Genomic DNA, 18,987 nt, shown 5'->3' with positions numbered 1-18,987 from the left:
CTGTCTAACTCTAAACCATGTGTGCAGTGGCCTTTTGGTAGTAAGTACTACTGGCACAAGTACTACTGGCACAGTGATGTCAGGCTATCAGCATGATGTCACCAGTCCTGCAGAGTTGGGAAGAGGTGTGCATGATCTGCCCTGGGAGCCATAGTGATGGGTCACAGTTCAGACCACCTGTGCACCTGTAGCAATGGGATTCCATGAGTCTCCCTGTAATGTTGGGTGAAGAACACCGACAAGGACAGAGATGAGCTATAGGACCTTCCCATGGCTACACAGTTTAGAAAGTTCCTTTCCATCTAACTGCAAAGCTCTTTTTTTTTTATTGCTTATAAACTTCATCCACCTGGGACATGCTGGAATTTTTCTTAAGTGAAGGCATTTTCCAAACTAAAGAGAGCAGAGAGGAAACCAAATGCCATGCTAGCCTGCTTCCTGGGTTGCTTTCATTCAAGTAGACTCACTTCATAATATTATAAAGCTATGCACGCCACTTTTCTATTCTGTGGTTTCCCATCTAACTGTAGGAGTAGATGGTGACTGGAGACTTATTCACCCTTATATTCAGAAGAGTTGGGCTCTGAGGGAGAAAGGTGGAGTGTACCAGGTTCTCCTCATCCCTCTCTTTCAGCTAGCCCACCAGTGCTCATAACTTAGTCAATCACAAGCCATCGGGCAGAAAGTAAATTGAGACTTTCTACTCCCTTTCTTGCTGATGAAAGTAAGCAGCATTACAGAGCTTGGAAAAATGGAGCCTGCTCCTTGTTCCATCCCTACCACCGACTCACCCTCACTGTGCATGTGTGCACAGAATGGATGCGGAGCTCCTGCCCGAGCTCAGCCCTGGTAGATAGATAGCTTACATAACTTACCACTTTCAATTATTTTAATCACTCTATAGGGATAGCCTAAGGTGGTTGGCAATCTTTCCTTTCAAAGAAAAGGAAATCTGTACTTGGAGGTCAGTTATATTGTCCAAAGTCGTATAGCTAATAAACAGCAGAGTCGGGAGTCCGATGCCTGCCAGTCTTACCCCAAAGCCTGGGTCTCTCAATGATGCCACACTGCCTCACATACTTTAAGATCAACAGAAAGCTGCTCATTCTGCATTCTATTTATATAACTGAATCAATTATAAAGCCCCTGATTCCATTGTCTTTGGTACATAGCATGCCAAAGCAGGTTCACAACGGGTCGTAATGGAACACATTCACATACTAACCACAATGTTTCTTACAGAATACGGACTTCAGAGCAAAATAAACTACACAAACCATGCTGAACATCTATGAAGCCAAACCATAAGAAAGTTTCTTTTTAAAATAATATTTAACTTTTTTTTGCCTCTGTTTATAAAAATAACAATCACTGAAAAAAATCTAGGAAAATCTAAGAAAATAAAAACCACTCATAATATTAACATTATGACATACAGTTTTAATTTTACAATTGTACATATATAATATATATATATATACACACACTCTATATATGTAATCATATTTAATTAAATCAGATGAATATATATACAGTTGTAGGGGTTGTTTTTTTTTTAACCTTGGCATTCTCTGGCCAGATGGCCAACTGTCAGCCACTCCATGGATCAATGCAGGGCCTTACTCTAGGCCAGCTCCTCTTACAGGCAAAGTGCTGCTCACTGGGAAGATCTCCGGTCCCCAGTGTTTGGGGCTACCCTTAAGTGGGGCCATAATCACTATAACAGTCCACTTTCGGCTGGTGCTGGCATATGGTACAGAGCCATCTAAATCAGGTTTGAACTGTCATCCTCTGTAGTCAGTTGGTCATTGGGAACCTGCCATGAGGCAATGGGTACAAGTGAGGTTGCCAGAGTGGCCAGGGTGCACGTGCCAGGCACACGAGTGACTTGCTCTTGGGCCTTCTATGTACCTTCAGGGACTGTTAGGCATGGAAATATATATATATATATATATATATATATATATATATATATATATTTCAATGTATCACCTTTCTGTAATGGTTGAGCACTTCTTGGAATTTCCAATTTTATGACTGAGTGGATCAAATAACCACCAGTTCATGAACCGCAAGTATCTGGAATCTGGTCACCTGGTGCCCCACGGTCAGTTGTCTCCTCCGGGGCCCAGTAGCCAGCCAGGAGCTGCTACTCTCAAAAAGAGAAGACTTATTTGTTTGGAGGCCTAGCTCTGCCCATAAATCTTCAAGTCCTTCACTTTTGATGCTCTCACTGAAACCTACAATAAGCCAACAACCTCTTGATGCTCCCAGGCCTTCAAGCACGGTTGTGTTTCTGGAGCCATGAGGTCCCAGCAAGAGCGTCCACCACTCTGTACCCTGATGGGCATAGGGGCTTTTCCTGGCTCTGATCTCACTCAAGCCTAGCAACTGCTCATATCACCAGAATTGTGTTCTTTTTATTACCTTTACATTTTAAAATTTCTGTTTCTCAACTTACTTTTCACCAATTACCAAAGTCAACATTATGCATTATCCTGATATCCCCAATATAAATGAGCAAATTCCCCCACATTTCCCATTCCACCAACTACTCCCTCATCAATTTCCAGACTTTGTTAATAAAGATCCAGCTTGTGGTTTCTGACATTGCTTTACATTATGTATATTCTTAACTATGAAAGATCTAAATTCATTTACATTTATATACTTATTAAAATGATTTTGTTTTAAAGATTTTATTTATTTATTCATGAGAGACGCAGAGACATAGGCAGTGGGAGAAGCAGGCTCCCTGCAGGGAGCTGGGATGTGGGACTGGATCCCAGGGCCCTGGGACTATGACCTGAGCCAAAGGCAGATGTTCAACCATTGAGCCACCCAGGTGTCCCATATCCTTGGCATCTGATTGGCAAGTAAAGAAAGAGTGTGGAGGATGTTTCTATGGGCCTGACCTGGAAGTAGTATGTCTCTTTCACCCCTGTTCCCCTGGCCAGAACTCAGTCCTGAGGCCTTGTCTACATGCGGGGAAGAATGGGAGATGTTGCTGTGTGCTAAGGAGGAAATGGAAACAAGTAGGCCAAGATAGAGCCCTGTTAGCAAAACACCTCTCTCTACTGACTCCAATTCAAATTTTAATTCTACAATTGTAATTATAATTTTGAAATTATGGCTTTGAATCTATTCATTTCCACTTCATTTTCAGCTTGTTGCTCTTGCAGCTTATCGTGCTGTCAAGTCTTTATTTTGTCTTTCTAATTCTTCCCGTTTATTCTTCTACTATGAATGCCAGTTATTTTTCTGGTTGTAATAATTTCTTTCTCCTGCATCATTAAAATTACATTCTATCCCTTGTGTTCTACAGTTATTTTCCATAGAAACTATTGTTGGTTATTTTCTGTTTATTCATCCTCAAATAGAGAGTAAGCTATGTAATTTTGAGTTTTGGATGAGTGGGTTTCTCTCAGCTCTACTTAATGTTCTTTCAATAACTATTGCTGGAGGGGATTTTGATGTATACAACTCCCAACTCAATTTCTGTTGTCTGGTATTTAGTCTTCTGGTATAACTTTGCTTCACTCATCTGCGGTCATTTGCCTACCTATGCTGCTTGTCTCTTGTAGACAGAGAGGAGGATTGGTCAGCAGGCTCAGGCTTTAGGCCAATCTGGAGTTCACCTGTGCAAGTGTTTTTATTGTTATGAATATGTAATTATCATTCATTACAAAGTCATGGTCACTTGAGCAACACTATAAATCAACTAACATAACAAACATATACAGAACACTCTACCCAACAGCAGCAACATATGCATTCTTCTCAAGAGACCGTGAAAATATTCAAAGCAATCCCTATCAAAACCACAATGTGTCCTCCCTCTCCTTTTTCAGGAATGGAAAAGTCGATCTTAAAATTCATATAAAATGACAAGGGATCCTGAATAGAAAATACAGCATTGAAAAAGAAAAAAGTTAGGAGACTCACATATCCTGACTTCAAAATGTACTGCTAAGCAACAGTTATCAGAAAAGTTTGGTGTTGGCATAAGAATAGACATAGGTCAGTAGAACAGAATTGAGATTCCACAATAAATCCATACATCTATAGTGAATTCACTTTTGACAAGGGCATCATCACTATTTAATGGAGGGAAGAATAGTCTTTTCAACAAATGACTCTGGGACAAATGTACACCCAAATGCAAAAAAAAAAAAAAAAAAGAAATTAGACTTTTACCTACCACCAGATTCTAAAATTAACTTAGGGTGCCTGGGTGGCTCAGTCGGTTGGCCCAGTCCAACTCTTGATTTCAGCTCAGGTCATGATCTCAGGGTTGTGAGACTGAGCCCTGTGTCTGGCTCCACACTGTACCTGGAGCCTGCTTAAGATTCTTTCTTTGCCTCCCCTCCTCAGAAAATTAAATAAATAAAGTTACCCAAAAAACTAAAAATTGATCAAAGACCTAAACATAAGAGCTTAAACTATAGAACTCTTAGAAGGAAACACGGGGAAATCTTCATCATACTGGATTTGGCAATGATTTCTTGGATATGACAGCAAAAGAACAAGTAACAAAAGAAAAAGATAGGTAAATTGGACTTCAACGTTAAAAACTATTGTTCACCAAAGAACAATATTAATGTGAAAAGATAATCCACAGAATTGGAGAAAATATTTGCAAATCATGTATATGATAAAGGTTGATATGCATAATATTATGAAGGACTCTTGTGATTCCACAGTAACAAAAATCCAAACGACACAGTTCAAAGATGGACAGACAACTGGAATAGACATTTTTCTAAAGAAGATGTACAAATGGCCAATAAGTACATGAAAAAGATGCTCAACAATATTTGTCATTAGGGAAACAAAAATCGAAACCACCATGAGATATTAATTCAAATTCATTCGAATTATTATTTTGAAAGGGGAAAATAACAAGTGTTGGTAAGGATGTGAAGAAATTGGAACACTTGTCCTTTGTAGGTGGGAAACGAAAATGGTTCAACCACTGTGAAAAATATCTTGGTAGATACTCAAAAAAGTTAAACATAGAATTACCATTATCATCTAGCAATTCCATTCCTAGGTATATACCCCCAAAGAACTGAAAACAGGCACTCAAACAGATACCTGGACATGAATGTTTATAACAGCACTCTTTGCAGTAGCCAAAGAGTGGAAACAACCCAATGACCATCAAGTGGTAAACAGATACCATGTTTCCATACAATCTAACACTATTCAGCCATAAAAAGAAATAAAGTACCAATACATGGCACAAAGTGGATGAACTTTGAAAACATAATGCTAAGTGAAAGGAGTCATACATAAGAGACCATATATGGTATGAGTCCATTTATATGTAAATATCAAGATAGGTACATTTGTAGAGACAGGAATCAGAAAAGTGGTTGCCAGTGGTGACTACTTAATGAGTATGGGGTTTTCTGTTGGGGTGATGAAAAAGTTCTGGACCTACAGTTGATCCTTGAACAATGCAGGGCTTAGGGACATTGATCCCCTGCACAGTTGGAAAACTCATGTATAACTTTTGACTCCCCTAAAACTATTAAGAGTCTACTGTTGACCTGAAGCCTTTCCAGTAACATTAACTGTAGATTAGCACGCATTTTATATGTTATATACATTTATACTGTATTCTTAAAATAAAGTAAGCTAGTGAAAAGAAACTGTTGCCGAGAAAATCATAAGGAAGAGAAAATACATTTACGATAGTGTACTTGTATTGAAAACAATCCACATATAAGTGGACCCACACAGTTCACACCTGGGTTGTTCAAGGAGCACCTACAGATTGAGGGGATGGATATACAACATTGTGAATATACCAAATGCCAACGTATTATGGTTAAGATGGTGAATTTCATGTTATATGTATTTTACCACAATTTTTATAGCCACAAAGTCACATGTGAAAATTATTTTTACATACAGCCTTTTGTTTATCCTAGAGTTTCTAGTTCCTATTTTGCATTGCTTTCCTTTATTATGTTCTCAAGATATTCAAATGCTCTCAAACATTAGATATTCCATTGTTCCTCATATTCTCCAAAAAAAAACAAAAACAAAAACAAAAACAAAAACAAAAAAATCCCCTACCTTCACAGCCCTGATTCTTTGGGTCCAATCTAGGTTAATTTCTCTGCTATGTGGAAATTCCCTCCCTTAACCTCCCTTCCCCCACACCTTGACTGCACCTCTGTTTCCTCTTGCCTTTTACCTTTCAGTTCTTTAACTTTAGCATATCTTCAAGTAATGCTGAAAATGGCTAATTTAGCCTGAAAACTGATTCTTTTCCCAAATCCAGATTAAATATATTTTCCCCTTGTCTGTAGCATAGCTTCTGATTTTTGATATTTTGTATGTTACTTGATTTTTCTTTCAAGAGTTATTAGATACTTTTTTTGAGTTATTAGATTCTTTTTATTATTCATAGTATTCTGAAATTTCATTATAATGTGCTGGACACAAGTTGTTTTTCATTTATTCATTAGTTCATTTATTAAAGTGGGCTCTTTATATGTGGAGATTTATTTTTCAACTCATAAATTCCCCTGTTTTATGTCTTTGTTAATTTCACCCCTCCATTTTCTCCAGTCTTTCTTCCCCAAGCCCCTGTGTGTTTTTTTTTTTAATTTTTATTTATTTATGATAGTCACACACACAGAGAGAGAGAGAGGCAGAGACACAGGCAGAGGGAGAAGCAGGCTCCATGCACCGGGAACCCGACGTGGGACTCGATCCCGGGTCTCCAGGATCGCGCCCTGGGCCAAAGGCAGGCGCCAAACTGCTGCGCCACCCAGGGATCCCCCCTGTGTGTTAAACATAGGACATCATGTGTTATTTCTCTCACATCTGTCAATTGGTTTTATTTTTTAGGAGATTTTCTTAATCCTTCCAGTTACCCTAATGATTTATTTCCTCTTGAGTCTTGTATTTTTACTTTGTAAGAACTTTTTATCTTGTTTCATACCCATTCGTTTATCAAAACATCCTGCCTTCATTTTATAGGTGTAATATGATCCTTCAATCTCTTTGAGAATGCCAGAGTTTTTGTGTTTATCTAGTTCTTTCCTACTCCCCACATTATCCCTTCCTTTTGGGATCATGTTTTCTAGCTGTTTATCATGAACTGTCTTTTTCAAACTTTTTACCAATCCCAGATTGGCCATTAATATTTAAGAGTAAGATTCTAAAAGGAGATTGGGAGCTCTGTAGATTTGGGTAAAGGTTTTGTTTTAGGACCATCAGGCAGGGAGGCAGCTGGTGTCCGGGGAGTCCACCAAAGCCAGAATGTGGAGGTGGCTGCTCACTTTTCTGATAAAGGAACCTGATTTGTCAACTTTGGAATGCTTAAGAAACAGCATTTCATATAATAGGCTAGGGGCACTGATTGCTTAATTGACTTATCTTTAAAAAATCCACTTGTTTTCGGTTTCAAGTTTTACTCCTACTTTTGCCACACTGGAGTCTCTAGTCCCTAAGCCTCTGAGGAATCCAGTGGGACAAACCACTTCTCCTTTGATGCAGATGCCCCTGAGTGAGCACGGTGCTGCTCCTTCCTCCACCTTGCAGGCTTCCCTCACCATGTCTCCACGGACTGGCTGCCTTAACAGAATTTTGTTGAAATCACTCATCTGCAGGTAGCCCCTCTCTACTCTCTTTAACACTGTAGGTTAATATGTTTTTAATCTTTTATTATCCTTACATTATAGAGTTTCTCAAGAGACAGAAGTTTTTTTTTTTTTTTGCTATGGACTTAACCTTTCAATTTCTTAATTTTTCTGAGTTGCAAAATGATCATTTTAAAAGTCACTTAGGATTTTAAAATTGTTTTAAATCTCTCCCTTACTTGGCAGTTGACCTTAGATCCCAAAAGCCCGTGCTTCACCAAGCTGCCATAAGTCTCCTCAGACTTCATGTTGAGTGAATAATTTCACATCTTTTTTTTTCCCAAAGGGACTGGCTTATTTTTACCTGCTACATGATCTCCCTGGAGTTGCTTTGCAGAAGCAGTAACCATTATTTAATAGGTCCTTCTGTCTCACCCAGATCAGCCTTCATGGAGTCACTCATGGGAGAAGTAGCTGGAGCACAACTCAGTAGCTGCAGTTAGGAGTGTTTGCCCTTGTGACTCACAGTTGAGGGCTTATATTCAGAATGTCTCTGATTTTCTCTGTCGGTGGCATCTTAATATTTGTAGCACGTCTCTCCTAATTTTCAGTTCAATGAGACTTTTGTTATACTGGAGTCTCTGCCGTTCTGGACAAAGGCTGCCTATCATTTTGAAGTTTCCTTTGGCATTTTTCCAAAGCGAATTTTTACCATGCCGAGTCTATATTTAAGTCAGATCATTTCACATTTGGTGAAAACCTGTCCGGGTATTTTGTGTGATGCAGACAGAGAGAACTTTTATTTTTGTTTTTGCTTTATTTTTTGGTTACATTGATTGGTCAATAGTACAATTTAAAACCAAGTTAAAGTAACACAGTGTTCTATCTCACAAACCAATTTCTTCAAGATATAATAATATTGAGAAGAAAAATAACTAAGACTTAGATAGTTCTTATTTTATGCTTGGCACTGTTGTAGGGAATTTGCATTAATTAATTCCTTTAATCCTCACATGGCCACATGGGATAGCTACTGTTACATTGTGCACATGAGGAAAATGAAGCCAGGGTACAAATCCAAGCTGTCTGGCTCCAGAAGGATGTGTTTGTGAGAAGTTTTTTGTTTTTGGGTTTTTTTTTTTTTTTTTTTTTTTGGAATTGTCCAGAAAATACCTGATGCTGAGGAGGAGACATGAATCCTGGAGTTATTTAAGTAGAGAGATAGGAAGAAGGTGAATGGCTGTCTTTGCAATTAGAAAATGATACACTAGTTTGTTAGGATTTGTAAAATAAATACATAAATAAATGTTATTAAAAAACATAAAATCCTCCCTATCTTACATTAAATACCAATTTTGATGTATTGTTGAAAAGAATTCTGTACTTTTCATTCACCAATCTACTCATTTATTCAACAGATATTTATTGAGCACCAGCTGTGTGGCCGACCAGAGCCCAGGTAAGGGGGATACATTGGTGAACAAGACATGGACCCGACCTTGAATGGGGAGTGGGCATCTGGGGGCAGCGCTGGCAATAAACCTAATAAGCAGATGGCATGTTAGAGGCAAGAAGAGGAAGGCAGAGCAGACTGAGGTAAGGGAGGTTTGGAATGCCCAGGGAGGGGATGGTGACAGGCTACCAGTCGCAATGTGGTGGTCAAGGTAAGTCTCCCAGTGAAAGTTAGAGCTCAGTTGAGACTGGAAGGGGGTCAGGGAGCCTGCCTTGCTCCGTCTAGGGGAAGGCTGTTCCCAGCAGAGGGAATTGCCAAGGCAAGAGCTCCCTGATGTGGAAAAATAGCAAGGAGGCCCTTGTGCCTGGGCAGGGGGGAGTGTGGGCTACAGATGGGCTCTGAGAGGGAGCAGGAAGCCAGGACACTGTGGGCTGTGGAGCTTGGTCTGGGGCCTTGGCTTCTACTCTGAGTAAAGTGGAAGAGCATTACAAGATTTAACATGGCCAGACTTACATTTGCCTGGACTGCTCTGGCGGCTGTTTTGAGAATAGACCATAGAGCATCAAGGGTAGGAGCCGAGAGCCCTCTAGGAGACGGCAGCAGTAATCAGGCAGGAGACAGCAGTGACTTGTCCCAGCACAGCGGAAGGGGTGACAGATGTGGACATGTCAGTGTACTTTGAAGTTGGAGCCGCCAGGATTTCCTTACATATCAGCTTTGGGTTCAGAGAAAATTCAGGATCCAGAATCGGACTTTTGACCAGAGCAACTGTTGTAGCTGCCATCGGGACCAGGGAAAGTGGCATGAGAAGCAGGTGTGAGGGGATGGCACCTGCTGAGGTTGAGATGTCACGCAGACACCCAATGTCAGACAGACAGATTTCACAAGGGAAAGCTTGGAAGAGAACCATGGGCTGGAAATTCAAATTGCATCCATGAATTCTTCCGTAATTTATCTAATTTACGGTTGGGCATAATTTTTAAAGAATCATTGGGAATACCCAAGAATCCTTATGAAGTAAGAACTTTTAACCTACAAACTGTTTCAAGTAAATAAAAACGTTTGTGAATTCTAAATTTAATAATCACAAGGACATCATGTATTTTATAAATATTAGGGACAGAATCAAGTTTCCCCAAAGTTCATGTGTTGAAGTTTCAACCCCTGGGAGCTCACACGTGACCATCTTGGGAGATAGGGCCTTTAAAGAGGTAATTAAAGGAAAAGGAGGTTATGTGGATGGGTTGCAATCCCATGTAGGACACATGACTGGTGTCCTTATAAAAGGAAGAGATCAGGACCCAAACACATCCAGAGAAAATGGTTGTGGGGACCTGGGAAGAAGATGACCGTCTGTAAGCCAGGGAGAGAGGCCTCGGGAAAAGCCAACCCTGCTGACACCTCCATCTCAGACTTCCAGCCTCCAGAGCTGTGAGACAAATACACCTCTGGGTTTAAGCCCCCCAGTCCATGGCTACTTTGTATTGTATTAGCAACTAATACAATAGATACATAATTGAACCTGAATTCATTTCAGTTAGATCGTCTTACTTTTGTATTTTTAAGGCAATTCATTTTCCCTTTGACTTGCAGATTTTGTTAAGCCCAGAAGTACTGGTAGCCTGGGCATTGAGCCCAAGGCTGAGATGGCCTGGTGCTGGCATAAAGCAGGAAGGCTTCCACAGAAGGCGGGGAGGCTGGGACTCTCCTCGCAGGAGGATGGGATATCCTGGTTTTCGCTGTGTATCTATGGTGACGATACCTTTGGGTTTTATTTTCAAGTTCTGCCTTTTTTCCCAGTCTGGGTGATGCCTTTCAGAGAGGCAGTGCTGGAGGGAAACAATTACTTTTTTAGCTCTGTCTTTTCAGAATAAGACTTTATTAGCGTATTTATCTTATCAAAGGCTAGAGAAGTCATTGTCGTTTAATATAATTTATTACTCCAAATCTGTGTACACTGTGTCGATTTGTTAGTGGGCAAGACATTGTTAAAACAGTTGTTAGGAGATTTAACTTGGTGCAGTCAAGAGCCGGGCGGTTGAGGCGCAGCAAGTTTCTGCCTGTTGATTACTCACAGGAAAACAGATCAAGTCACCTGGTCACGTGCTAAGTACTACCATTGGATCAGTGTTGTAGAGCAGTGAACAAGAATCTGGTCAGTGGGATCTGTGCCCAAAATTGGCCTTGCAAAGATCTAAGGGTCCAGAAAAGTGGTCCCAAACTGAACATCAGATATTCCCATAAGGAAGGATACAGTTCTTCCATTTACAATCAGAGATAAGGCTTAGAATAGATCTAGCTTATTAAAAAAAAAAAAAAAAAAAAAAAGAATAGATCTAGCTTGGGGAGGTGGCACTGACCAGTGGGAGTGTGGGCTCCCTGTGGGCAGGTCCTCAGTACTGTTGTGTTGTAGCCCCCAGAACATTACCTGGGGCCTGGTCCCCAGTAAGCCTCAAGTATGTGTTTGCTGAAGAAATAGTTGTGATTTTTTTCTTAGGAGCAGGTTTTGTGAGGAGGTAGGGAAAGAGCTTGAAATGTAAGATCACCACTCCCCTAAGAAAACAAAATCCAGAATCCCAATCCAGGATCAAGGCTTGGATGCAGAAGGAGACTCTGTGCAGAGAGGGAGAGCTGGCTCCCTTCATAAAGGATTCAACTTCTGTAGGGATTCTTTTATTTCATTGAGCTCTGCCTCTGTGCCTGGCCCCGGAGGCATATTGTACACACTTAAAGGTCCTTGGCCCAGCCTGAATGCCATTGCCTTCTCCGTGTGTTCCCTTTAATCCAGCTACAGTAGGCTGGGGCCCTTCAAACACCATTAAAAGGTGAATCAGATGGAGAAGAAAGCGAAGTGCATACGAGTATTAGAACAGCCCTACTTTCAAAGGCTGAGCTAATTACTTTCCAGCTCCGAAGACCCAAAGTGGGTCACCCTGTCTGGGTTCTTTAGTTTCAGTTCTTGGCTTGTCTTCAGAGAGCGTACTCATCCGTCAAGATCCTTGGCCCAGAGAACCGGGGTCCCTGTCTCTGTCCTGTCTGGCTCTCCTTCCAAATTCCAGGTTCAAAGTTGGAAGATGGGCTCCCTCCCCTAATGACTGGTCCCCCCCCCCCGCAAATGACTCTTTCTCTAGAGGAACCCTCTACCTGTGCCTGCAGTGAGGGGCCCCAGTGCCAGCTCAAGACCTGCATATCCATCCCTTGAGTGTATCACCACCATTCTGAGCGTCACATGCAGACCCCAGCACATGTGGAGGCAGAGAGGAAGGAAATGTCGTGCGAACAGCTCCAATAGAAACAGCCAGGGCCACCCAAGAAACGAACTTGGCCTGCTTTACAGTTCAGCCCCAGGCACGCTCGGCGTGTATGACATTTGAGCTGGTAATCTGAGGATTGAAACTGAGAGATTGTGTCTTTAAAGTGGTCACAGGAATGTCAGGAGCAAGTAGCAACTCCATTTTAATGGTTTATCATGGGGAAGTAGCAGCCTGGCTGCCAGGACGCCAACCTTCGTGCGTCCCGGGTCAGTTTGCCCCTTCTGCAAAGAAGAAACCCTCTCTGGAGGGCAGGTGTGTCTAGTTCTTTTTGTTTCCTTACTGGGATTTTTGCATGTAAAACTCTCAAAGACAAGACTGGCCTCTCACCTGTCATGCCTCCCTCAGCCTGTTTGTTTTCCTAGACGTTTATGGAGCTGTCATTGGTTAACAGATGCCAGGAGGTTTCATGTTCTAATCCCCGCCCCTCCCCAGCCTTGCTTCAGCACCACACCTACCTTCGTAATGAGCCTGAACTTGCTATTGTCCAAACATGAGCTACTGAACTGAAAAACTCAACTTTATGATTTAATGCACAGGATTTTTTTTTTCCTCCCAAAAGAAAATTTATCTGATCTTGGCCAGGTTTTAGTTTGTCATTATGCTGCATGCAGTGTTCTTAAATTAATCTTTCCTCTACTCCAATAGCTTTGGTTTCTATCAGTCACATCTTGTTCAGTAAACCCTTTATTTGCCCATATTCTGATTCCTGATATTTCCTATAGACAATCTCTTGAAACTGGTCACAGAATTCTCAGAGAGCCAGGTGCAAGGTATTGAAGACAAAGGATCTCCTATAATTTCTAAGAGATAAAAAGTGCTTCTCTGAAGTTTTCTTTTTCTTTTCTAAAGGATGACTTGGGATATACTCAAGGCTTATCAAGTTTGAGTATGTCTTAGGACAGATCTTCGTTTCCTCATGGTCTGGCACTTTCATCTTTTACTACTTCCTGTCTCAATTTTACATGGAGAAAAATGTCGACATGAGTGTCAAGCAAAAACTCCACTTTGACACCAAACGTTAGAGGTGAAATCTTTGTTCTTTACCAAAACAGGAAAAAAAAAAAAAAAAAAAGGAGATCCAGTATTTAGATTTTTCTCTTTCTCCTTCATAGAAATAGCAGCTCTTCCCAGGAAATGACTCAGTACCACAGATTCTTCTTCTTCTCAGGTGTCTTTTTATCTTTGTGAGTTTTAGTCTAAGTAAAATAAATGTCTTTTTCAGTTCAGTTTCCAAATGGGGAAACCATGTACCTAGTCCCTCTGTGGGGCTTTTTTTCTGTCTTAAACTTTTTTTTTTCCCTCCCAAATTATGACTCTTCTCAGTGAGTCTTGACAATAATTTCTAAATTAGCCCTGTCTGAACTTGTGTTTGGTAATCTTAGGTATTTAATTGTAAGTGTCATAGATTCCTAGCATTTCCAGTGCAGGTGTCGGATTAAAAAAGACAGTTTGACGTCCTCATTGTGCAGGTCAGTTTAGTATTTTCCATGCCAGGAGCAAGGTAATTAACATTGCTGTCTCATTGCAGGGCTAGAGCAGTGGCTTTCTAAATGTCACCCTTCACGCACGTGGACCTTGATGCACATCCTTCTTCCTGTTTGTCTTGCGGCTGCGCAAAGGACCCCATGGTTAGAAGACCATACCGTGGAAGGCAGCGAAGCAGTTCTGTCAAGAAGCAGGGGAGCCAAAGCTAATATACAGTCATGTCTGCTGAAATGTTTATTTTACACAATTCTTGAAAAGTGAACAGAAACCATGATTTTAAATTGGATTAAGAGAGATTATGTGTGTGTGTGTGGGGGGTGGAATCAGATGCACAGAGTGTTTAAGGGAGAACAGTTTGGAGACCAGAGTCAGATTTTTTGTGGTTATTCGTCTTCCTCCAGGTTGTTTCCCCAAGCTCAGAGCTGGCTCTGAAATCAGTAGGCATTTTGGACGGAGAACGAAAAGAAACAACAGTGGGGAAATAGAGATTTCTTGGTACCGATTCTGAAGCTCTTTCACAGTTAACATATTTTTTTTCAGTGCTTCCCAAATATTTCTCTCTTTCCAGGGACGAGAATGCTTATGCCCCTGGCCCTTCTCCAGTTGGGATTTTACCTGAGAATTTAAATAAACCATCAGCAGAGTGCTTGGTGGGCAAAGAATTCAGAGCCAAGGAGAGTGAATCTTATAGGAGAAGTTGCATCCGGGTGAGGGAGTGACAGCCGGACCCCTGGCCCACAGATGGCAGCCTGTCTACCTCTGTGACTACACCTCTGCCTGTCATCCCCCATCTCACGGCCTAGGCTGTGCCCCCATCAAGCTTGCCAGTCCCTGGTGACTTGGCCTTACCTCTTTTCCTGAGTTCTGGACTCTGGGTTCACCCCTTGGCCAAGTCATGCACCTGCAGGTATTCATTGAGCTCCTGCCCTTCCGTACGGTTGATTCCATGTTCTCTTATTGAATCACATCCCAGGTCCTGCCTTCTAAGGTTGACCATATGGATTTTAATCAGATGAGAGACATTTTCTAACTCAGTTTATTGAATAAAAGTTTACATGGAGTATATACTTGAAACTGAACAAATCAAATGTCTTTGGAGATATTCAAAGATATTACCCAGTGAAGGCCGGTAAAATGGAAAAGGTTCAAAATTTCTAAGTGGTTATCACTTCCTAGAATCATAAAGTTAAAAAAAGAAGAATCATATCGTTACTATTATTTTATGTTTCAGGGATTTTTAGCCCATCAACTTTCCTATGGTTAAAAAAGAAAAAAAAAAGAAGTGAATGGTTTATTTTAGACAGAATTTTTTTTGAAGTTTTATTTATTTTTAGAGACAGAGCACAAGTCAGGGGAGGGACGGAGGGAGAAGGGGAGGATCTCAAGCAGAACCCCGCCGAGTGAGGAGCCCAACTCGGGGCTTGATCCCATCACCCTGAGATCATGACCTGAGCCAAAACCCAAGAGCCAGATGCCTAACTGACTGAGCCACCCAGGTGCCCTTAGATAGAATATGAAATAGGTTAGCTGCTCTTTTTCTGGTCACCCGCATATACGGTTGTTTATTATGAGCTCAGAGAAATGAGTGGCCAACTTCAGAATATCCCAAATTAACGTTCTCAAATAGAGGAATAAATAAGGATCTGAATATTTTTTCCACTGTACTTTCCAACTGTACTGGCAAATAAAATTGTAAGAGAAAATGTACAGTATGATGATCTGACTTACCTGTACATTGTGAGAGGATTCCCCTCCACCCCCCCCACATTGAGTTAATGGATGCATCCATCACCTCATATAGGTACATGCACACACACACCCCTTTTTTGTGTGTGAGAACATTGAAGTTCTACTCTCTTAGCAAATTTCCATTATATAATGTCATGTTATCAACTATAGTCAGCATACATTAGATCATCAAACCTTATTCATCCAAGGACTGAAAGTTTTTTTGTTGTTTTTTTTTGTTTTTTTTTTTACAACTGAAAGTTTGTATCCTTTTACCAACTTCTCCCTCTTTCCTCCACACCCAGCCTCTGGAAAGCACTTTTCTCCTCTCTGTTTCTAAGTTAATTATTTAGTTTCCTCTCCTCTCCTCTTCCCTTCTTTCTTTCAGATTCCACATATAAGTGATACCATGTGATAATTGTCTTTCTCTGGCTGATTGCACTTAATAGCCTGCAGTTGCATCCATAGTTTTGCAAATGACAGGACTTCCTTCTTTTTTAAGGCTGAATAATATTCTGTTGTGTGTGTGTGTCCATTTTTTTTCATCTATTCATCTGTCCGCGTACACTTAGGTTGTTTCTATTTCTTGGATATTGTGAATAATGTGCTGTGAACATAGGAGGACAGATGCCTCTTCGAAATAATGTGTTCCTTACCTTTGGACTATCCAGAAATGAGATTGCTGGATCGCATGGCAGTTCTGTTTGTAATTTCTTGAGAACTTCCATAGCGGCTATACTAATTTACAGTCCCACCAACATGTACCAAAAGGTTCCCTTTTCCCTGTATCATCACCAGCATTTATTATTTTTTGTCTTTTTGATAATAGATATCCTAACAGGTGTGAGGTGATAACCTCATCCTGGTTTTGATTTGCATTTCCCTAAGGTGGTGATGTTAAGCACCTTCACATGTATTTGTTGGCCTTTTGCATGACTTCAGGACATTGCCCATTTTTTATTGGTGTTCAATTTACTAACATACAGAATAACACCCAGTGCCCGTCACCCATTCACTCCCACCCCCCCACCCTCCTCCCCTTCTACCACCCCTAGTTCGTTTCCCAGAGTTAGCAGTCTTTACGTTCTGTCTCCCTTTCTGATATTTCCCACACATTTCTTCTCCCTTCCCTTATTTTCCCTTTCACTATTATTTATATTCCCCAAATGAATGAGAACATATAATGTTTGTCCTTCTCCGACTGACTTACTTCACTCAGCATAATACCCTCCAGTTCCATCCACGTTGAAGCAAATGGTGGGTATTTGTCATTTCTAATAGCTGAGTAATTTTTTAATTGAGGTTTTGTGGGTTTTTTTGTTTGTTTGTTTGTTTTGCTATCGACTTATATGGGTTCCTTGGATATTTTGGAGATTAACCCCTTGCCAGATACATGATTTGCAAATATTTCCTCCCATTCCGTAGGCTGCCTTTTCATTTTGTTGATGGTTCTCTTTGTTGTGCATAAGCTTTTTAGCTTGTATTTATTTTTGCTTTTGTTGACTTTGATTTTTGTGTCAAAATAAAAGAAAATATTGCCAAGACCAATGTCAAGGAGCTTACTCTGTTTTTACTCTGTTTTCTTCCAGGAGTTTTGCAGTTTCTGGTCTTATATTAAAGTCTTTAATCCATGTCGAGTTGATTTTTGTGTGTGACGCAAGATCAGGGTCCAGCTTCATTCTTTTGCATGTGGCTGTCTATTTACTGAACAGACTATCTTTTCCCCATTGTATATTCATGACTCTTTTGTTGAAAATTAATTGACCATATATTCATGGACTTACTTCTGAGCTCTCTGTACTGCTTCATTAATTTATGTGTTTGTTTTTATGCCAAAACCTTATTGTTTTGATTACCATGGCTTTGTAATATAGCTTGAGATCAGAAAATGTATTGCTTCTCTAGCTTTGTTCTTTCACAAGATTGCTTTGGTAATTTGGGGTCTTTTGTGGTTCCATACAAATTTTAGGATTTTTAAAAAACTTCTGTGAAAAAAAGGCTATTAGAATTTTGATACGAATTGCATTGGACCCATAGATTGTTTTGGACAGTATGAACATTTTAACAATATTAAGATTTCTAATTCATGAACAAAGAATATGTTTCCATTTATTTGTGTCTCCTTTAATTTCTTTCATCAGTGTCTTTAGTTTTCAGTGTATATACCTTTCACTGCCTTGGTTACATTTATTCCTAAGTATTTTATTCTTTTTGATGCTATTGTAATGGGATTGTTTTCTTAATTTCTCTTTCTGATAGTTCACTGTTGGTATATAGAAATGCGATTAATTATTATGTATTGATTTTGTGTCATGCAACTTTACTGAAATAATTTGTCAGTTCTAACAGTTTTTTTATGGATCTTTAGATTTTTCTATGCATAATATCATGTCATCTGCAAATAGAGACCAATTTTACTTCTTCCTTTCTGATTTGGATTATTTCTTTTTCTTGCCTAATTATTCTGGCTAAACTACTAGTACTATGGTGAATAAAAGTGGTGAGAGTAGGCACCCTTGTCTTGTTTTTGATCTTATAGGAAAAGTTTGCAGTGTTTCATCGAGTATGATATTAATTATGGGCTTGTCATATATGGCCTTTATTATGCTGAGGTACCTGTATATCCACTTTGTTGAGAGTTTTTGTCATGAAAGGATGTTGAATTTTGTCACATGCTTTTTCTGCATCTATTGAGATGATCAGATCATTTTTATCTTTCATTTTGTTAATGTGGTGTATCACATTGATTTGTAGAGGTTGAAACATCCTGGCATCCTTGAAATAAATACCACTTGGTCATAGTGTATGACCCTTTTAGTGTATTGTTGAGTTCAGTTTGAAAATATTTTGTTGAAAAATTTTGCATCTGTGTTCATCAGGGATGTGGCTTGCAAATTTTCTTTTCTCATAATATTCTTGTTTCTGTATCAGGGTAATGCCTCATAAAATGAGTTTGGAAGTGTTCCTTCCTCTTCTGTATTTTGGAAGAGTTTGGGAAGTGGTATTAATTTTTCTATAATCATTTGATAAAATTTACCAATGAACCCATCTGGTCCTGGACTTTTGTCTGTCGGGAGGTTTTTGATTACTGATTTAAGCTCCTTACTAGTAATTGGCCTATTAAGAGTTTCTATTTCCTTATGATTCAGTCTTGGTAAGTTGTATGTTTCTAGGAATTTGTCCATTTCTTCTAGGTTGTCTAGTTTGTTGTCATATAGTTTCATAGTGTAGTTTCTTATGGTCCTTTCTATATCTGTGGTATAGATCTGAATAGTTTTAGACTTTCATTAAAGTTCAATAACTTCAGAAACACTTTAGCTATGCTCCTGCACCACCACCACCACCATGAAAAAAGACATATTCTTAGATAATGAGTGTGGTTTAGTTACCTATAAGATGCCTTTGG

At 39.9% G+C, this 18,987-nt stretch overlaps 1 long non-coding RNA gene across 1 annotated transcript; it reads left to right on the top strand.

Annotated features, from left to right (window-relative positions):
- Positions 1–1,593: 1,593 nt before the first annotated feature.
- LOC111090182 lies at positions 1,594–14,780 on the top strand. Its single transcript, XR_005371129.1, has 3 exons — positions 1,594–1,774; positions 9,020–9,060; positions 13,897–14,780. It is a non-coding gene; the product is annotated as an uncharacterized LOC111090182 (long non-coding RNA).
- Positions 14,781–18,987: the final 4,207 nt, after the last annotated feature.

The sequence above is a fragment of the Canis lupus genome, chromosome 16 (assembly GCF_011100685.1).
Source record: "Canis lupus familiaris isolate Mischka breed German Shepherd chromosome 16, alternate assembly UU_Cfam_GSD_1.0, whole genome shotgun sequence".
Lineage (NCBI taxonomy): Eukaryota > Metazoa > Chordata > Mammalia > Carnivora > Canidae > Canis > Canis lupus.
This window is presented reverse-complemented; position numbering and strand designations above follow the sequence as displayed.